Source organism: Scleropages formosus, chromosome 1, assembly GCF_900964775.1.
Source record: "Scleropages formosus chromosome 1, fSclFor1.1, whole genome shotgun sequence".
Classification (NCBI taxonomy): Eukaryota; Metazoa; Chordata; class Actinopteri; order Osteoglossiformes; family Osteoglossidae; genus Scleropages; species Scleropages formosus.
In genome coordinates this window covers 27,879,527-27,900,551 of record NC_041806.1, presented here as the reverse complement: position 1 = coordinate 27,900,551, position 21,025 = coordinate 27,879,527, and positions in this window count along the sequence as shown.

Genomic DNA, 21,025 nt, shown 5'->3' with positions numbered 1-21,025 from the left:
TGAGTAAGCCTTTATGATGTTGTAAAATGCTAACTTCTTTGCATTTCTTTTAAGGGCCATGAAAGAAAAATATTATGATCCCCTCGACTGTATTTATTTGCTAACATTTTAGTTTAGGCCAAGAACCGTCCTTCAGTTTTTTCACACACATGCTTGTATTGGGTGTTACTGCATTTTGTGTGATGTGCAGGGTAAGAGAAGAGATCATGGAGTCATGCGTGAGCAGCATCACCCTGGTCTAGCTCCTTCAGCTTTTCATTGTGATTCAAACCAGAGGGTGAGGCTGTCTACCCTCTTGTTGTCCACAGTCTGCTGAAAGGGAGACTGTCTGGTCCTCCACTATGCTCTGAAAAACCCCATCACATGACTTGAATACATTTATTTATTCACCAGACACTTTTCTTCAAAGCAGCTTCCAATGAACTCTATATGGTGTTATCAGGCCACACACCTTATTCACCATGGTGACTTACACTGCTAGATACACTACTTACACTGGGTCACTCATCCATGCATCAGTGGAACACACTTTCTCTGTCACTCACACACTATGGATGAACCTGTACAGCATGTCTTTGGAGTGTGGGAGGAAACCAGAGCACCCAGAGGAAACCCATGCAGTCAAGGGGAGAACATGCAAACTCCACACAGACTGAGCAGGGATTGAACCCACATCCTCTCACAGAACTCAAGCACTGTGAGACAGCAGTGCTACTCACTGTGCCACCATGCTGCCCCCACTGCTCCCTAAGTGGAGAAGCCCCTCACCTTCTCCATGTCAACTCTTGGTCCCAATGAAGTTCTGTAGTTAGAGAGCGACTGAGAGACTATAGGGGGGCGCGGTGGCGCAGTGGGTTGGACCAGGTCCTGCTCTCTGGTGGGTCTGGGGTTCGAGTCCCGCTTTGGGTGCCTTGCGACGGACTGGCGTCCCGTCCTGGGTGTGTCCCCTTCCCCCTCCGGCCTTACGCCCTGTGTTGCCGGGTAGGCTCCGGTTCCCCGTGACCCCGTAAGGGACAAGCGGTTCTGAAAATGTGTGTGTGTGTGTGTGTGTGTGAGAGACTATAACTGAAAATACCTTAACTGGAGTTTATGTTATACATTTGCTCAACATTAACAACACTGAGTAATATAACATTATTACTATTTCCTTTTAAGTTATGCCATGATTTTTGATCACAGATAATGAAAACACAGCGAACTTGAGTTTCAGGCACCATTTCCAGTTTCTGGACTCTGTTAATTGTGTCATTGCATCATGTTTTCTTTTTTTACATTCATACATACGTTTACTATGAGAACCATTCAGATAATGAAAGGTAGTATAGAGGAAAAATTAACACATTGCTGAATTTGACTGTTTTTGCCTAGAGAAATAATGATGCTCATTCAAAGCTAGAAGACTATGAGGAACTTCAGATCATCAAAGGTCTGACCACAATTAATTGTACGGTTGTACGGTTCATACATATGGTGTAATATCTGTCTCGTTGCTGTCAGTCTGTCAGTCATTCGTTTCACATTTGAGATGGAAAGGAAAGTGGTGCTTGGTGTTCAGCTCCGACAATAATGAAACTGGCAGCGAAGGTGTCAATGAGGCCATAGATCAAGCTGCTTGCCTTTATCTGGAGTGTATTGTCAGTCCTTGACAGTTTTTGATGGTGAAATACTGTCAGGTGAAGGTCACATTCGTAGATTTGCTGTCACTCCCTTGTCGGTGCCTATTAAAAAGGTTGGTTTCAAATGTGCTGGAACTTGGTCCACAATCGAACTACTACTACTTACCTTTTTGCACCTTCAAATGGCCGCAACTGTTTCTTGCTTCATTTAATAATAACCTTGATTCCATCACTCAGTTGTACTCAAATATTCATTATTTCACTGTGAGCCACTGAGAACCAGCATGTCGTTAAATCAGCTGTATGCGGTAGTAAAATGTCACACATTGTGAAGTTTTGGAAAAGTTAGGAATGAATTGTCAAAAAATGGATTTTCATGCAATTATATATGTTGATTATACAAGGATCTAAAATAAAAGGAAAGCTGAGACCTGCACTGTGTGTAAACCAGTAGGCACAGACAGAATCCCTTAAGCGGATGTATTGGTTTGCTGGAAAGAATTGTGCAGCACAGCGCGTGATTTTACCATCTGCACCTCACAATGTGCTGATTTTATATAAACATTTCATATACAGCTACTAAAAATGAGCCTCATGAGGGTGTGTCTTTTACTTCAAAATGAACAATGATGAGTAATTGCATTGTTTTATGAGGAAACAGCAGTTACAATTTTATTAATTCCTTTTTTAAAATTTTGTAATTTTTTCAATTACTTTTAATTAATCAATAAATTACTTTATTTATTTTTTGTATTATTAAATTTTTCTTTTTATTAATTATTTCATTGATTTTTTAAAATTTTATATTTTACTAATTTTATTCATTAAATAAATATATAGAATATTATGTAAAGTATATTTAAATTAATATATAATGTTCTCTGTATTTAAAAATAAAAAAAATAGCATAATAAGGTGAATAGTGAATGCAAAAGTAGAGGCAAAACGACAACTGTCAGTGTGATAATTGCAGACACTGAAATTAAGTTGGGTGCTGATCTGATTGTCCTGTAAACTGAGTTCTCCTGTCCCAGCATTTTTTTTGTCCTAATAAAGCTGGGCTGCCATGTGCTATGGAGACCTTTGCTGGCTCCTCTCCCTGAGGGTGGGGGGCAAAATGGAGTCACACCATTTCCCGCATCCCCACATGCACCGACAGCCACACAAAGGCGAGGCCTCCATCAGCAGGTGGCCTCAGTCCCGATAATGGGCATTTACATCCCGACGGGAGAGGCGATCTCCTCCCTCCTGGTCTTCAGGGGCTCGGGGACTTGTCGTGTCACCGGTATGGACTTTGGGGGGAATGGCTGGCGGATGCAACACTGGCGGAGGCCGCTAATTGTCCCGCTCTCATTCGGTGGGGGAGGGGTTCACAGAAGCCCCGCTCTGGGCTAAAGCAAACACCTATCACAACAATGGGTCATTAGGGAGCAGATGTCCGCTGTTTTGGCCCAGTGGTGCGTAGATCCCACTCACTACCCCCGCACCCATTCCTTTATTTTGGAGCTCACCGGATACACAAATAGCTGAGAAACACATTTAGGTTATTTAAATATACAGAAGGCTGAAATTACATGCTATTTAGATGAAAGGCAATTAGACAATTAAAGCTAATGAGGCCAATACTTTCCCTTCGCTCAAATAACTCCACAGACTAATTATCAAATTTAAGCATGTGCCTTTTTTAGTCGCCCCCATATATATAAATGGAGAAATGTTTCCCACAGACAAACATTTGCCTGGTCTGGTGTTTGGACAGTGATGGAGGACATTAATCATTAGGCAACTGGAGCTACTCCATGTCCACCCAGATGATCCCCACCTGGACACAGGACACAGGCAGCCACTCAGAAACGTCATCCTGCGGGAAGGAAAATCTGCCAGATGACAAACAGATGCCCAGCAGACTGTTAGCCAGGACTTCCGTTTTCTCCTCCGAAAGGAAAGGGTCAAGGGTGACACGTTTTCCACCTGACATGTGAGATAAAAAAATAACTCCTTCAACATCAGGTGACAATTCATGGGAGTTTTTTTTTTTTTTCTTTTTAAAGATGGTTTCCTGTCTCGGAGTCATACAGTTAAATAAAAATATGCCATTAAAGAAACTATTTTAAACACTAAGAAAGAGTGGAAAACATACATACACTGACACATACACACCTGGGGCAGCAGGTGGCGTAGAAAGTTAGAGCTGCCACCTTTGGACTCGAAGGGCCCAGGTTTGAAGACAAATACACACCTGTGAAATAAACACATAATACACTTCATTAGATGTGTGCAGGCTGTTACTGTCCTAAACAAAGTTTCCTCTGGAGGTCCCGCTGACGCATCCACTCTTAAAGATGTGACGACTTAGCAGAAAGTTCTGGTATCATAAATGCTAGAAGAGTGTGAGTGTTGAACAAAAGGAGAAGAATTACAATAAATTACAGTAAAATAGACCACACATAAAAAAAAAATTATTAGAGGTTTAAAGGGGATTGCTTTTTTCCAGATGACCGGCCTCATCAGTGTGCCCTAACAGTGACCGCACTGATATTTTGGGCTTTCTGGACGTGCTCTGGTCAACCTGACTGGCCCTGTGCTGAACTGGAGCTACCCCTCCAAATAATGCCACAGTGTCCTTGTGCTGCTGTAAATTCACACCATCTTCATCCACAGCACAGGAGATAATATTAGCCATTTGTGGTTTTCTTCTCCTCCACATTTCTACTTGTACACCTGCAATGGTATAATACAATTATTGCTCTGAATCAAGCTACACTGAAAAAAGAATGCACCTCACACAACCTGATGGGGTTATTTTTCCTGTAAAACCACCCTGTCAGGAATATTCCTATTGTGAAGGGATCAAATTAACATTATTTCTTATGGAAAAAAATATATGATCCATCAGTTCTTGGATGAAAAATGTCCACAAAGATGCTAAATTAACCAAATAAACAACATTTTTTTGTGAAAGACAATGACAATACTCACATATTTTATATTCATAACAAAATCTATTATTACTTATTTTCCAAATAATTAAAACGGGTATTGTGGTTGTGAGGAAAATGAATAAGTGACTGTTAATGTCACCTTTGAACTCTTGCTCATAAATCACAACAGAAACACTTTATTTACACTAGTGTAACAGTATTGTATAATAAAAGCTGTTCATACAACTCGAATAATTTTGTTGTTTGGAATGTTTCCAAACTTATACAGTTAATTTTTAAATGTTAGTACTGCTGTTTTAGCTGTGAGTTAGGTTTACTTGAGCTGATATTGTGATTGGCTGAGACTGTCAACATGACAGGAAACAGGAAGTGGTAAAGAGGAAGTGTGCACAATACCTAATTTTACTAAAGAAGTATAGTGTCCGTCTGTTTTGCAGGGTGGAAAATATAATAGATGCATAAAATACCTGTTGCAAAAGTAAAAATATCACATGACTGGAAAAAAATCCATTGTACTGAATAACAAGCCTGTCGTATGAAAAAATGGGACAGGTGTTATTTACTCTTGTGGTTTTTCATCATACATAATAATACACAGGAATGGTGTATTTCCTTGTTTCTGTGGTTCAGGCATTCCCATGTGCCAATTTTAAACTTTGGAAGTTTGCAAAGGTCAAAGGCTAAAGACAAATTCCTCTCGAACCACGCTTGGGATTCTGAGACATGCAGCAGTTTTACAGATGGGGTACGTCCTTCAAAATGACTGAACGGCTCCAGCTCTCTTTGGTAAGCCACAACATAAAAGCTTGAATCTTAATTGGTTCTTCGCCTTCTAGTTGACTTGTCAAACATTATTTTGTTATTATATCTCTTTTTCTTCACTCCGTGGTTGCTTTCCACATTATTTTCTTTTTCATAATGAGATGGAGGTCACATGATTTGCCACTGTGGGACATGACAGTAATGCCATGTGTCACTCACTTTCATATTGCTAGGAGTTAACTTGTGGTTTGAGAAAACCCTCTGACACCTTCCTGATGGGGACTGGGCTAATGAAGGGTGATCTAGGCTCGTCTGCGGCGTGACACTTTAAGCAGCAGTGGCACGCATCAGGTGAAGAGCTTCATGCAAAGTGATGCCTTCCATTTACTTCTCGATGACCTTCCAAAGTTCACTCTTTGCCAGGGTGGACTAGATTAAATTTTATATTATCCAGAGAGTGCCTTTAAAACCATGCGACTGTGCACATTCCCCCTTGCCTCACAGAAAGTGTAACCCTGGTTCTGCTTATTACTTTTGGAACTCGTGAGTTTTGTCTGATGCTTTCATTAATGCGGGGTCCGAAATGCCTCACCCCAGAATGAGGTCTGTGCATGAACAGTGTGAGAGTGCGGCTCCAGACAGATGGAGCCGGAAAGAAATTTGGCATGTGCTTGCGAGTTTCAGAGAGAAATTATCTGGGCTTGTGGAATATATTCCATCACAATCTTCCATCGGCATTAACTGTGCTTGATATTAAAGAAATTCACCAATTTATAAAACGGATATTCTTAAAACACAATCTTAATATGACAGTTTTTTTCAGAGAAAATATTACAATAATAATAATTACAATACAATTCAAATAAAATATTACAAATGAATCTTTTTCGTTATCAATATACATATTTTGGGTCAAAGAAATCTCAGTGGTTTACAATACTTTCTGCTCATTTACAGGTTCTTGAAATGATTTTAAATGATTACAAATGCATAATCGGACCACTGGTTGACCCTCCTGTACTACAGAGGTATAAAATAATCAGATTTATCAAATTAAGAAGAGACACCAAAAAATTCAATAAAATGATCAGTATGAGAGGGCAGCAAGTTGAAGGATTAAATTGGAGCAATAAAAACATATTGCTGGAATCATCCGAAGAAAAGAAAGCCATCACTTTATTAAAGAAGTAGAACCAAAAATTATATACAATGAAATTGCGTGGCTGCATTTGGGAAGTTTCTCAGCTGAGAGACAAGGACAAATTCATTCTACCTTACTTTTTAAAATTTAATTTTTGTGTCTGTCAAAATATGACATTTACAATGTTCTGTGTGTAAACCTTCTTTACTTCAAACCATTTCCAGTAACTCATAATTCTCAGGAAGCGCACACACACGCACACATTTTCAGAACCGCTTGTCCCATACAGGGTCACAGGGAACCGGAGCCTACCCGGCAACACAGGGTGTAAGACCGGAGAGGGAAGGGGACACACCCAGGACGGGACGCCAGTCCGCCGCAAGGCACCCCAAGCGGGACTCGAACCCCAGACCCACCGGAGAGCAGGACTGTGGCCCAACCCACTGCGCCACTGCGCCACCGCACCCCCTGTTCTCAGGAAGCACTATGTCTAAAAGAAACAAACCGGATTTTATTCTGCAACTCCACATATCAGTCATATGTTTATTTCTGGAGAAACATCTGGTTATTTTTCATTTGTCAGAAAAGTTATGATTTGTGAGAATGAGGTGTTATGCTTCCCTTGAGATGCATAAATTAGGAGACTTTATGTGTCTCCAAAAGCATTTATTTTATTGTCACTGTCTTTTTGGTCAAAACTGCAGATTTATTAAGGAAACGAAAAGTTAAATGGAAGCACAGAAGTAAACAGAACCTGTTATACATTTTTCAAAAGTTTAATTTTAAGGAAGGAAAGATTTTTTTTTTGTGTGGTGGCAGTTGGTTGCACCTGCTGCACAGCAAAGTACCTTTTAAAGACATTGCAAGGAATTTCAACATTACCATCCTGTCTGAGCTTTCATAATAATGCAAGACTTCACCACTGCTATACTGCATTGCAAATTGTGCAAACAATAATTTTAATGTACAATTTAAATCCATTTAAAAAAACATTGATACAAGCACCAGAAGCATGTTTGGGGCTCATTATTTTCTTACACTGACAACAGCAATGATCTGCGGAATTAAACTTCATTATTTAAGCCTTTAATTGTTGGTGTGTCACTATATTTCACATGGCCTTTCCCCTTCCTTGTATAAATGAAGAGATCAATACATAAATGAGGCAGCAAAACCAATGCTACTGACATTTCTGCTATTAATATTGCTGCTGCACATAAGTAATGAATGATGCCTTTAAACAGTACTCAATGGAGTGTGAGTTATTGCTGTAAACTATGAATTTTGCATGTGAAAAAATAATTAGGCAATGAATGAATAATAAATATGTAGAGGACACCCTTGTGTTTTAATGATTTGCCCCGATGTGTTATCAATGTGTAAAATACTGAGCTGATTAATTGCCCAGCCGAAGAGTAGAATATACCTTACAATGAAATTATGAAGAAAAAATATTAATGTGTCATATCATGTGGTCATTATGATATTTTGTGCATTTGCTCTGAGGACTGCTTTTTACTGAAATTTTAACAAAGTTTAGTTTTTTTGGGGTACTTACTGAATATTGCACACACACTTAGGCTTTTACCGAAAACATTTAAGGGAAGAATTTTTCTGTACTTCAGAAATCCAGTTTTTCAGCTCATTATTCACATGTGGCCCATAATTATGCAAAAGACCTGGTTGGTCAGCTTCTTTGTTTCCTGCCTTTACACTCAAATCACTATTATTTGCCTGATCATCAAAATATTGCAGTAATTTTATATTAATAACAATGTAAAAGCATCAGCAAGCAAACAAATGACCGCCGCTTGAATTATGCTGTTCCACTACAGTACAGTAAAAAATTTTTGCATCTCATTGCCTCTTTTAACCTGTAGCCAATACCTTGAGATGTTCAGTAACAGCAATATAATTGTCACTTACACCCAGATGACCCAGAGGATATGTCACTGTTAAAAAAGTGCCCTTTTTACACTTCTGAATGAAGTTTTCTACCAAACAAACAAAACAAACAACCAAACAAAAACTTTGCAAACCTGACCTTTTGCGGTGAATGTTTATTGTATATTGTTCCTGTGGTAGCCTGCAAATTTACTTTCCGCATTCTGGTTGACAGCAATTTTTGTTTTGTCAGAAAAAATATCCATTGTATGTTTGCTCGCATCCGTTGCATGTTTTATTAACTGTAAATATTAGAATAACGATTAATGAAGACTGTACAGTATGCGCAAGGACAAAAATTTCACTGATCTTTGGAATAAATAAAAATAAAAATGAGACTTTCCGCCTGGCCTACGTTAGCTCGGCTTAGAAGGGCATAGAGTTGGATAAAGTCAGTCAACCGCAACTACCAAAAATAGCCAAAAACTGTCATCGAGAAAGCGGACGATGCTTGGTTCATTTCTCTCTGGTTGATAAAAGACTTCCAGCCACAAATGACACAAATTCTCCATGAGACTAAAACATTTTTAAGTCAATGGCAATGAGAGCGAGCTCTTAGAAATGCGTGTCCGTACCGTGCCGAATGAACTTTTGTATCGGGGAAACGGCTGTGAGGGGGTTATATTTTCAGGTGCATTTAGGATCAACGATTTTTTCCTTCATGTGCTGTGTAAGTTATTCCACTTTAGAACTAGGAGTGGGAAAACAATTGTTCCTGACTGATTTTCCTCCAGCCTCCTAATGGAGCCCATGTGTACGGCTGGCCTTTCAGCAGGCTGCGAATCGCCGAACGGGCCCCTTGCAGCTTGATTAAAGCTATGGCCTTGGCCTGCTCCTCATTACGAAGGACAGGAAAACCCAAAGTGAAATAAGTTAGCACCTGTATGTTCCAATACTGAGTGTTTCCTACACACACAAAGTATTTATATGTGTCAGGATCACATATGTTCAACCGTGGGTTAAAACTCATCGAGGCAATCGGAGGAGCTCTACTTCTCGGTCCGGGAGCCCTAAACAGCAACTCCCCGATTGGGGTGGACGTGTAACTTACATGCGCAACGATAACCCTGAACTCATAAATGAACAATGTTGCATTTGTACGGCATTTCAAAGTGAGATAACAACTGAAGATATTGCATATTTTTTTTATGTCGTATAATTTTTTTGGAGTTCTGCATCCAATTTAATTAATTCTCCTGTTAAGAAAAACAATCTGTGTTTTTATAAGCTCTTAAATTTTAGCTATATAAGCTGTTTTGCATTTATTTAAAACTTTTGCTTGCAATAGAATATTTAACCTCGCAAAATTGAAAACAGCTGCAGTACATCTTGTTAGCAGCAGTGTTGTAATGCATTTTAATTTACTGATCTGTGGCAACTTTCTGCTTTACGGGCTTTTCTTGTTGCTCTGTTCCTGTGTCCCCTGTCCGCTCGGCCAAACGTTCGCAAGCAAAGTGGCCTTCAAGGCAGACTTCACTCCTGGCTTTGTTCTCATAGAGCTACTGAAACTGGTCCTGTGTGGAAGGATGACTCAAACTGATCTGCAAGCGAATCTTCACGGAGCCGCTATAGCATGACAGTAATGATCTAAGGCAGACAAGCGAGCCGGAAGAGCCGTCTAGGAGCCACGCTTCTGGTAGAACATGTCTGTGCAGGTTTGATTTCCATGTTGGTTGCCATGAGACATCACCCATGTCTCTGAAGATGATTCTCGTGCTCTAAGAAAGGAGACCGTCTTATTTTCTGTTTGCCAGCAACCTCCAGGACCCCTGTCTCACAGAATCGGCACCCATTAACGCAAAGCCACAAAGAACATGTGACAGTCCTTCTCTGTGGCTGGTTTGCGGATCTCCTCATTATATGCAGGGGCAAGAGGGTGAGTGTGTGTGTGTGTGTGTGTGTGTGTGTGTGTGTGTGTGTGTGTGAGAGAGAGAGAGAGAGAGAGAGAGAGAGAGAGAGCGAGAGAAAAAAGAGAGAGAGAGAGAGAGAGAGAGAGTGAGGGACAAGAGAGTCCTTCCCCCTATTTCCATGCATTACCCTCGGACTCCAATGGCATCAAACACACAGGAAGCATCTGTGCTCTGCTCTCCGTCCTCCTTCCGGCCACCTGAGTGCCTCGGCCACTTTAGCAGAGCGGGCTTCTGCTCACCAACAGGTGTTTTCTGTCAGGATTGGCCACCTGACGGGGGGACCCTCGCGGGCTCTGGTGGGCTACAGAACACACGGCCAGGCGCTTGTCACCATCACAGCTTATTTACCCCGTGCTGCGATCCAGTTGTTTTTGCAAGCTACAAGTGCAAACAAATTGGACAGGGTGCGTTACGTCGAGGGGAAATGTCGATGCTGTCTGCTCAGGGGTTAAAGTTAATTTGATCGGGCATGTGTACTCTCAGGGGGTGAGGGCATCTGAATTCGGTGGCATGGCCCCATTTGTTGCAATTTTGCCTCTCATTTCCATTTGCAAGGGAGATAACTGCTCGCATATGGAAGCAATAGATAGAAGAGGTCAATGCAATTTCTTTTGCTTGGGGGAAAAGAAGTCCGTTATTCAGTAATCTTTGCTGGCAGAGGAAGAAACGAAGACGTGACTTTGGGAGGAATTCCGCTGACTTTAATGGTCCCTTTGCCATCCTGAAGAATCTCACTGAAGCCCAATTATTGCTATTATCTTTGATTGGCTCTGATGATGTAAAGTTGCAAGACTTTGCCTCTTCATGGCTCTTTTTTTTTAAATATTTTATGCACCCCCACCATTAGTAGGCTATCAAATGCCATTACAGCTTCCAGAGTTGTGAAAACAGGGGCGCTGTTGTTCCTTGCCATTTCACACTAGATCGAGTCCTTTGTTCGCGCTCAGACCTGTTACACCCTTTCCTGTGCACCTTCCCACTTTTTTGCCCCAGATTGCTAACCACTAACAAAAACAAGATGATATTATTATTTGTTATTAAGCTCATGCATTACAATTTTTTTTTTTACCTATTTATACAACTGTGCATTTTTACCAGAACAATTGAGGAGTATTAAGTACCTTGCTGAAGAGTGCTGCAGAAATAGTGGGATTTAAACTGAATCCTACCGATTAGAAGGCCGCACTACTCGATGCCCCGTAAACATGCAAGAAAATGTTTAAAAATTGAAACAGAACGCAATGAAACTTTCTGTCAAAAATCTCAGTGTTCTCAACCTGTGCTGGTTCTGTCATTTGCAACACGAGTGCAGTTTCTCAACAGAGACCATCATCCGATTACATCGAGAGTCCTTATCAAACCTAGTGAAGAGAAGGCACTTGGACCACCTATAACCACCTTTTCCTAGCACATGACATGCAGGAGCGTGTCCAATACCGGGGTGATCAGGGCTTGGTGGGTGGTCTTAAAGACATTTGTTTCTCATTTTAAACATAAATGAAAAAGAAAGACGAAAAGATCATTGCAGTGCCAAAAGAAGAAGACCTTTCAGGTATCTTTGAAAACTGAACATACAAAACTAAAGTTCAGACACAAACTTCGTAGCTTTTGACCTTCTTTTTGTTGAGCCTTTAGTGCCCCTTATTACCGTTCACAGGCTGCACCTGGGCTCATTTGTCCCAATAAGCCCCTTCTCAGGTGTGGCCATCAGTCATGGACGGGGGGGTGTGGCCAGGGCAGCTGCTTACCAAAAAAAATCATTTCCTCAGATCATGCTATGGGATGCTGAGCAGTCTCAAACACACACACACACACCCACACCCACCCCCAAATGTGTGCGAAAATCAGATTAAATGCTTGCAAGTCGATCACATTTCCTCATTTAAATGAGCCCCACTGAAGGACTTGAACCGAAGATGTTTTTAGAGAGTCGTTAATAAGAGCATGAAAAACCTCTGGCTTGCATCTCATATCAAAGCCGCTGGAGCGTAATTATGATTTAGCCTAACTATTTAGTAGAAAAGACCAGAGGATTTCCATCATAATGTGAAGACTTTTAAGAGTTAGACTCATTGAGTCTCTTTGTGTAGTTATTTATGATTGAAGTCCACTAGAGAAAGAAAATCTTAAAGAGATGTTTCAGAATTAATGTCTTCAGAATGAATTCCATGTTCTTAAGTTGGGTGGGCTCAGAGAGTGCTCACAGAAAACAAATGCTAAATATGGCAGTAAGGGAAGCACAAATTAATAAAACAATACTTGTATGGCAATGGAGTGACACAATTTTTGTACATGAAACATTTTTACTCCTTTAACCTTCTGTATGGGAACTCATTACCCTCCTATTGGCTGGAAACCTGTCCTTAGTTCATGTATTCACAAGCACATAAGCAGAAACAAACATGAAAACATTAAATTCTTCTGAAGCTCCATCTTCATCTCATTCAGATGTTACAGATGCTACAGATGTTTGCTTTCGACTTACCAGCAGAACACTTTCAAACGACAGTATAATGACCGGAAACCACATCGGTGCGCATTTTACTTAGCCTGTGATGTCCCCACATTTCCTTGAAATCCAGCGATTTTGTGTTGATTTAATGTCTTTCCTTAGGTTATGTGGTGAAACACTGTATCGGTTTAAAGTGATGCGTAACAGTAATTACAAGGACGGTTTCAGTTAATTTCTGATGTGTGTGCTGTATGCATAACCTCCTTGCTTCTTTTGGAGGGAAAAAGCCAGACGAGAAAAATAAAGGAAATTGTGGTTACAGGGCAGTGCAAGAGTGGCAGTGGGGTGCCAAGGGATAAGGGAGTGGAGTTTTGTTTAAAGAAAATAAAAGGCGGAGAGCTGTTTTGGAGTCTCTGGAGTAGAGCCCATACTGGAGACGAGTTGCTTGTGTCAGTGTTCACATAGAAGGCATTTTGAGTCCTGAGTGGGTCCAGTTAGCTTGCAGTTTGCGAATGTTAGCAGTCAATGAGCCTGCTGGCAAACTTAGCAGTTAAGAGTAGTGCACCAAATGTCTACTCAGCTATGGACTGGCATCCTGAGGGGTATCCTCATAAGCCTCACGCCCTGTGCTTTGGGGATAGGTTTTGGACCTTTAGCTCAGTAAAATTCATGTAAGAGATAACTTCAGGTAATGTCTATAGGTCTTTTCAAAAGCACAGGTCTAAGTGGGAAGGTATGTTTTTGGGGATCAGATGGAGCCCGCCGTTGCCCAGTATGGTCAAACTTACTCTGCAGGACATTTGGATGTAAAGCAGGTAAAATTGTTTTCTTTGACTCATTCTTTGGGAATCCTGCACGAGCCCTAACAAACTACATCTGAAGTGTATGAATTCAGGAACTATCCACCATGAGTCAATAGGAAGAGCAACAGCTGCAAGTCACCCCCTAAGAGCAACATGAACACACACACACACACACACACACACATTTTCAGAACCGCTCATCCCATACGGGGTCACGGGGGAACCGGAGCCTACCCGGTAACACAGGGCGTAAGGCCGGAGGGGCAGGGGACACACCCAGGACGGGACGCCAGTCCGTCGCAAGGCACCCCAAGCGGGACTCGAACCCCAGACCCACCGGAGAGCAGGACTGCGGTCCAACCCACTGCGCCACCGCAGCCCCCCTAACATGAATACACCTCCAACAAATATGTATGCTTTTTCCATAGGGAATTCTCTTTTAATAAAGCATATCATTAATCTTAGAGCAATGGCATGACACAGAGAGGAGTTTTCATATGTAGTACTGTGGTGGTGGACAGTCTGATAAAAAGTGTTCCCACCCCCTTTACTGTGCTGCCTCAGATTGGTTCTGCTCCCCCAAATACAAGAGGTCAAGCTCTCATTTCCTGAGGCTGACTTGCTGAATTGGCTGTGGGGGTCGCATGTCCCTGGTGGTCTTATGTCGCCCTGAGAGGGGTCCACTCTGACATCCTCACCAAAGATGAGAGCAACTGATTGTTATGTCGCCTAACGGATACTCTGCGTATACAAAGACAACGCATTAAAAAAATTAACAACCCCCTGTCCTCCAATAACAAGCCATTCATTAGAGGTTAGAGTGTTTAAGAGCATTAAAGCAGCTGTTCTACACAATCACTGATGACACTGCCCTAGTACCTCTCAGAGTTTTATGTATGTATAGCATTATATGAGTTGAAGTGGACACTTTAGACCATCTTAATGAAAAATCTGTAAGGTTTACATGGCTGCAGGTTATAATGCCTACCGCTACTAACAAGATCAGTAACCATGGGTCTGGATAATGACTTTAATTTCCATAGACTGTAGTTCTGCTATGAAAGAGAAAGCAGTCTTTTGTACTAGACTTATCCACACAAGTGCCCTGTCACCACACTAGAATGCTCAGGAGGAGTGGGAAGCCACTGGAACTTGAACCGCCAGAGGTTTATTGTTTAGCACTTTCTCACAGCTGGGAGTTTTTGTTTTCCTCTCCTCATTTGCTTGCTGCATTATGCTAATAGCTAACCATGACTGCTGCCTATTTGTACTGTATCATTCCTTGGAACTTTTTTCAGCACTCTGTATCACCCTTTTTTCTGGGCTTTGAGTTAGAAATTTGCTTGTCTTGAATGGTTGAATTTGATTACTTTTGTTGAATACCCTTTGCATTCCGTTCACTTTTGTAAGGTTTTTCTTGTTGGTTCTTTTTTGCATACTCTAAATCTATCGCAGGTATATCATATCTATTACTTACACATCCGTTTCACTGTTACAAAAGTTGAATTATCTTATTCAACCTTTACATCTTGTTTACACTCTGATATGTCTAAAAGAGGTTTGGACTAAAGGGAGGTACAAAGAATAATTTTGTCTAGGGAGGGTAAACTCATTAAAAATATTAGAGGTTGGCACAGTGGTGCAGCAGTTAGTGCTGCTGTCTCATAGCTCCTGGCCTCTGGCTTTAGATGTGGGTTCAAATCTGTTATGCTGACATGTTTCAGATGAAGTGATGACTCTAAACTGCCTGTAGTTTGTGAATGACTATGTTATTGCCCTGCAATGGACTGGCATTTGTTGTGAAAGGAACCCCACCTTATGCTCTGTGCTTTCTGGGATAGGCTCAGGACCACTGCAACCCTGAAGTGGACAAGCAGTTGCTGACAACTGATGAATTTCTAAAAAATTCTAGAAAAATTTTGCCCTATATCTTCTCAAATGACTAAAAATCTCAGAATTTAAAATACAGTATATATTCCGTACTTGGTGGTGATGAGAGTGACATGGGTCACTGCTGTGGGCAGAGTCTGAAACACAGCCATGGCTGCTGTTTTCTCGCAAAGAGCGATACAATAGCAGACGGTGGTGCTGATACACAAATGGGCTCCTTTGACCCTGGGCTCAACAGGGTTTGCAGGAGGTCAGGGGATTTCTGTCGTGGTCAGGCGTTAATTCAGATAGGAGGCAGTTAATATCCTTGCTGTAAGTGGGCACCACAGAGGCTTGTTAGCAAACTGTTCTTTGATAATGAATTAGGCCAGAGATAATTTCCAGTGAAGAAACCCCTGTTGCCATATAAATCCGAGGCACAAAGAGGCACAAATAAGTCTGTTCCCAAAATGGTCCCACGTTCCAATGTTTTCCCAGCAAATGAAACCTAATTCCTACGTGAGAACAAATTCAGGCATGGGTTCAGACAAGGCAGAGGCAATTATGGGAGCATAATCAGATATCGCCGCTACAAGTCGTGATTTATGGCCTGTTTTCACATTAAACATGTTATGCGCCCAATGACACAGACCGGGTTTATTGCCAAATACCTGCCTGGTTACAATAAAGCAAATGTTCGGTTTTTTTCTTCAAAGGCTGCATTATGCTGCAGGGAAGGAAATGCAATTAAAGAACAATAATAATATTTTAAAAGTAAAGAAAAAAAATGTGATCTGTTAAATGCATACGGAGAGGTGAATTTCTGGCTGATTCTTTGCAAAATGGTCCCACTCACATGGCGTTGGTTTCTTGCAAGTTTTTCACTATCGAGGCAAACGCTTCTGAATAAAGTTTTTACAAACTATTTCAAAAAACATCAGAATTGTTTAACATCTTGTCGAGTCGAGGCTGCAGCTACATGATTTGTATCATTCCTTTAAAATGTTGAGGATCGTAAAGCATTTATTTGGTGGCAATAAGGCTTTTATTGTTAGGACCTTGTCAATAAAAAGACATCTTAACTTAAAAAGATACAGTATATGTTTAAAAGTAAGCTAATACACATATTCACTGTTATCTGGTCCAAATTCGTTCCTGATAAAGACCAAATATCGAAAAAGAAAAGGATAACATAATTACTTATTCCATTATGTCTGATGAAGGGAAAATTCCAACCTCACCCCCAAGTCACCATAAATAATGCTTAATATCATAAGGAAAAAGTTGTGTAACAGGATTAAAATTTGTCACATTACATGTAAAATAAATATTATAGAGTAATAATTTCAGCAAGCAAATTCACCATGACGGTAAACTTAATGCGTCTGACGAAGGCTGGAGGGGTGGGAGTAGTGGTGTGAGGTGAAAGAGGGGGTGACTGAGGATATACAAAAATTGAACACTACAAAAAAACTATTTTCAAATGCCATCTTGGTTTTTTGCACTGGACTGAATGTCATAGTTGGACGGGATGTTGCAAACCAGATAAATATGAATAAATGAATACTTGGATTGATTAACAATAAATGAAAACTGTCTGCGAAATTAATAAATGTAAATGTAATGTAAATGGTATTAATTGCAGACCAAATCAGAGAAAAAACAGACTCTGGGAGACTGAATAACAGGGATGAGTGTATTTCTAATATGTCAGTGAAACTACTTTGAAAAAATACTTCCAGTGCCACCAAGTCAAGACAGTATTTTGGACATACTAGCGACTTGCTTACACTACAATGAACTGGAGTTCCATCCAGGGCTCACACTGCCTAGCCTAGTGATCTGTGTGTCTTGGATCAACTCCACACCACCGTGACCCTGACTTGGTCAAGCGGTTAAAGATATGGGCAAAGTGAGAAGTGAATCACACCAAGAAATGACCTGTTTATACTTTTCATGAAAAAAGTGTATTCAGGGGAACTTGTCCTTCAATGGGGGACGTGTTGACGCAGTGGGTTGGACCGGGTCCTGCTCTCCGATGGGTCTGGGGTTCGAGTCCCGGTTGGGGTGCCTTGCAACAGACTGGTGTCCCATCCTGAGTGTGTCTCCTCCCCCTCCAGCCTTATGCCCTGTGCTGCCAGGTTAGGCTCTGGCTCCCCACGACCCCATATGGGACAAGCGGTTCAGATAATGTGTGTGTGTGTGCCTTTCAATGGTCCTGGGGCAAGTCTAAAGCGTGCAGAACCATAGTGAGTGAGTTATTTACGAAGCTGCATTAGAGGCACAGAGTGATGGAACCAGGATGGCCGCACACAGGCCTGTGGGACATTATAGCTTGTTCAGGACACCCCCAAGGGAACTGAGCCCATGGATAACCAGCATTGTCAGCCACACTCGACTATTGCTGGCGCTCGTCTTTAGGATGATTTCTTTTAACTTACTAACTGTGTAATGCAGAGAGGTACTGGGGTGCAATCCATGGGACCTGTGAACAAGAGGCCCAGCACCCGAAGACGAGTAGGGGGGAGTCGTTCAGCAGTTAAGGGGCATTCAGCTGACCCTCGCACTCCTTCCCCCACAGCACAAGCTCATGAAGGGCGGGTGTCCTGGAGACCAGGAGAGGAAAAAAAGTGCAGCCCTGGTGCACGGGCCCAGCAGCAGAAGACTAATGGGGAAATTATTTATGAACTATTTGCAGTGCACCTGAAAATACCACCGGTTGAAATTATGTTTGGCAACGTGAGCTGCCTTTGAAGTCGGCGGAGTGGCAATAAAAATTAAGCCTTCATTAAAGAACAGTGCCTTTCAATTTGAATTGGCTGCGGCTCAGCAGGTCAAGCGCAGTTATGTGGCTCACTGCTTTAGCACCAGGTCTGCATGTGGAAGCAATTTTCCCGATTCTCCGCTTTTTCTCCCATTTTCCCCTCCTTTCGTTTTTCTTCCCCCTTCTTTTTTTGTGCGGCGCCCCTTTTATGTCGTATTTAGGAAATTAACACTAACCGACAAATTACTTTGTAAATAAAGGGAGTATAACTTTAGAAATGTTGAAACGGAGACTCGCCCAGAGCCAGTGCTTACGAAGCTACAAAGGGACGCTTGATAGCTGTTTAGATATGCCGGCCCAGGGCCTGCCTTTATTTTATCAAGCGCACATAATTTTTCAATTGAATTTAATGCAAGGCTTTCATTTCCTCAGAGTAAGGCACTAGTGCACGACGGCCATTTTCACGAGCAAATCAGTGAGCTCACTTAAGAAAAGGCCTTACAGAGACGTTGGGCTCATTTACAGAGTATTTAAAAGTTTTGGCCAAGAGCAAGCAAATCTCATTGACAATAAATAAATAAATAAATAAATAAATAAATGTGCAAGGCCCTACTCAAAACACCGTAATCTTCAGAAACCAGACCAAGGGACTGTAATCTGGAGAGATGTAAGCTAATTACTTAATCGCTTACATTTGTAAATCTTATTATTGTTAAAGAAATTACTGTAGTGATTGAGTTACTGATATTTATCTCCTAATAGCACTGATTAACTAGCGATGACGATCTGTCATCTTGAAAGCTTATATTAACTGCATCAAGCTCACAGAAGTATAAACAAGTAATATGAATGAAAACTTTTGTCTATTTGAGGGCCAGATGGGCTGCTCTGCTGTGCACTCAGTAATACCCTGGACTCCACCGCACTGATTCTAATGATGGGAACCGAAGGCTGTTGACTTTTTTAATTGAGTTGTTTTGCCCCATTAACCCTTTGTCAGTCTGTGAGGGCAAATTAGAGGACAAATGTGGTTTTGTTCTGAGATGTAACCGAAAGCAGTTTTGTGTTTTTTTTTTTTTTTTTTTTTTGCTTTTTTTTGTCCGATGAGCGCATCAGCACTGAATGCGGAAACGGGGACGGGGTAAATTTTAAAAATCGTGGCAAAGAAAGCCACAATAGATGTCCACGTGAAGAAAAGGCTTCCCAGCAATGTCCGAAATGCCAGATAAAATAAGGTTATACATCACCCACAGTGTGCACAAGACAGTGGGCCAGCTAGTGGCGTAGTGATTAAAGACAGATTTTTAACCAGTTGGGCTCCTATAGCTGTGCCATTTAAAATGGTACAGAACTGCAACAGTGACATTTACAGTTTTATAAAAGGATGAAAGAAGAAATACGGTAAGTTTCCATTGCATTCGGTAATTCGATGTTACAAATTCGCAGTGATCTTGACAAACTCAGCGATCACCCTCGGCTCGCCTCGAACAGACACTAGATTTTTGTTTCAGAAGTGATGATATTTCACTCCAGAGCGTAGCCTCGTCTCGCGCACGCTCTGAACCCTGTTAAATCTGCAAAGTGCGTATATCAGTTCTCCTTTGTGGGCGCTAATGCTACAGATGTTGATATAAATTATTCATCAGACATACGAACACGTATTGACTTTAGTAGAAATAATTTCACATGTGGCAGCTTTTGTACCTGTAGCAAAACACTGGGGGGAATCGCTTTCGCAGACGTACAACACGACCACGCTGTGTGATGCAGACAGGATGGCAAGTAAAATAGGACAAATAATATTAGTGTTGCCCTGCTAATAATTTTATTTAAGCAGCATCCAAGGAATGCACACAAACTGGTCACTGAATGTGACCATAATTCATTTGTATTTATTCATCTAGGTGATGTGTTTCTCAAAAGCAACTTACAATGTCAGTTGACAATTATTTACCCATTTATACAGCTAGATAGCTCTACTGGACCAATTTCAGAGTACCTTGCTCAAGGGTGCTATAGCCAGAGGTAAGATTCAAACCTGTAACCCTTGGGTCCAAAGGTAGCTGCTCTAACCATTACACTACTAGCTGTCCTCACGAATGTTTGTGTTGACAAACACTGTCATGGTCATTAAAGGGCAGCACAGTGGCACAATGAGTAGCACTGCTGTCACACAGCGCCCAGGTGGTGCGAGAGGATGTGGGCTCGATCCCCACTTAGTCTGTGTGGAGTTTGCATGTTCTCCCCGTGTCTGTGTGGGTTTCCTCTGGGTGCTCTGGTTTCCTCCCACACTCCAAAGACATGCTGTTCAGGTTTACCCATAGTGTGTGAGTGACAGAGAGAGTGTGTGTGTGTGTTCCACTGATGTATGGATGAGTGACCCAGTGTAAGTAGTGTATCTAGCAGTGTAAGTCACCTTGGTGAATAAGCTGTGTGGGCTGACAACACTACATAGAGTTCATTGGAAGTTGCTTTAGAGAAAAGCGTCTGCTAAATAAATAAATGTAAATGTCAGGTTCTCATTTGTGGTTGACAGTGGCTGGATTCTCCTTCAATGGTACCTGGCAAATTTGTACTCTACGACAGGGATGTCCAGTGTGCAGCCAGATGGCTGCATGCAAACTGCAAGAACATCTGTAAATTTTTCATATATACAACAGCTACCATAGATACTACACATATATTTAGTTCTAATGTATAATTGATAACTATATAAGTGATATATTGATGATTGTGGAATATATAACTATACTATTATATATTAGATCAAATCACACGATAATACAGTTGGAGTCAGACACACACACACACCGCACCTACAT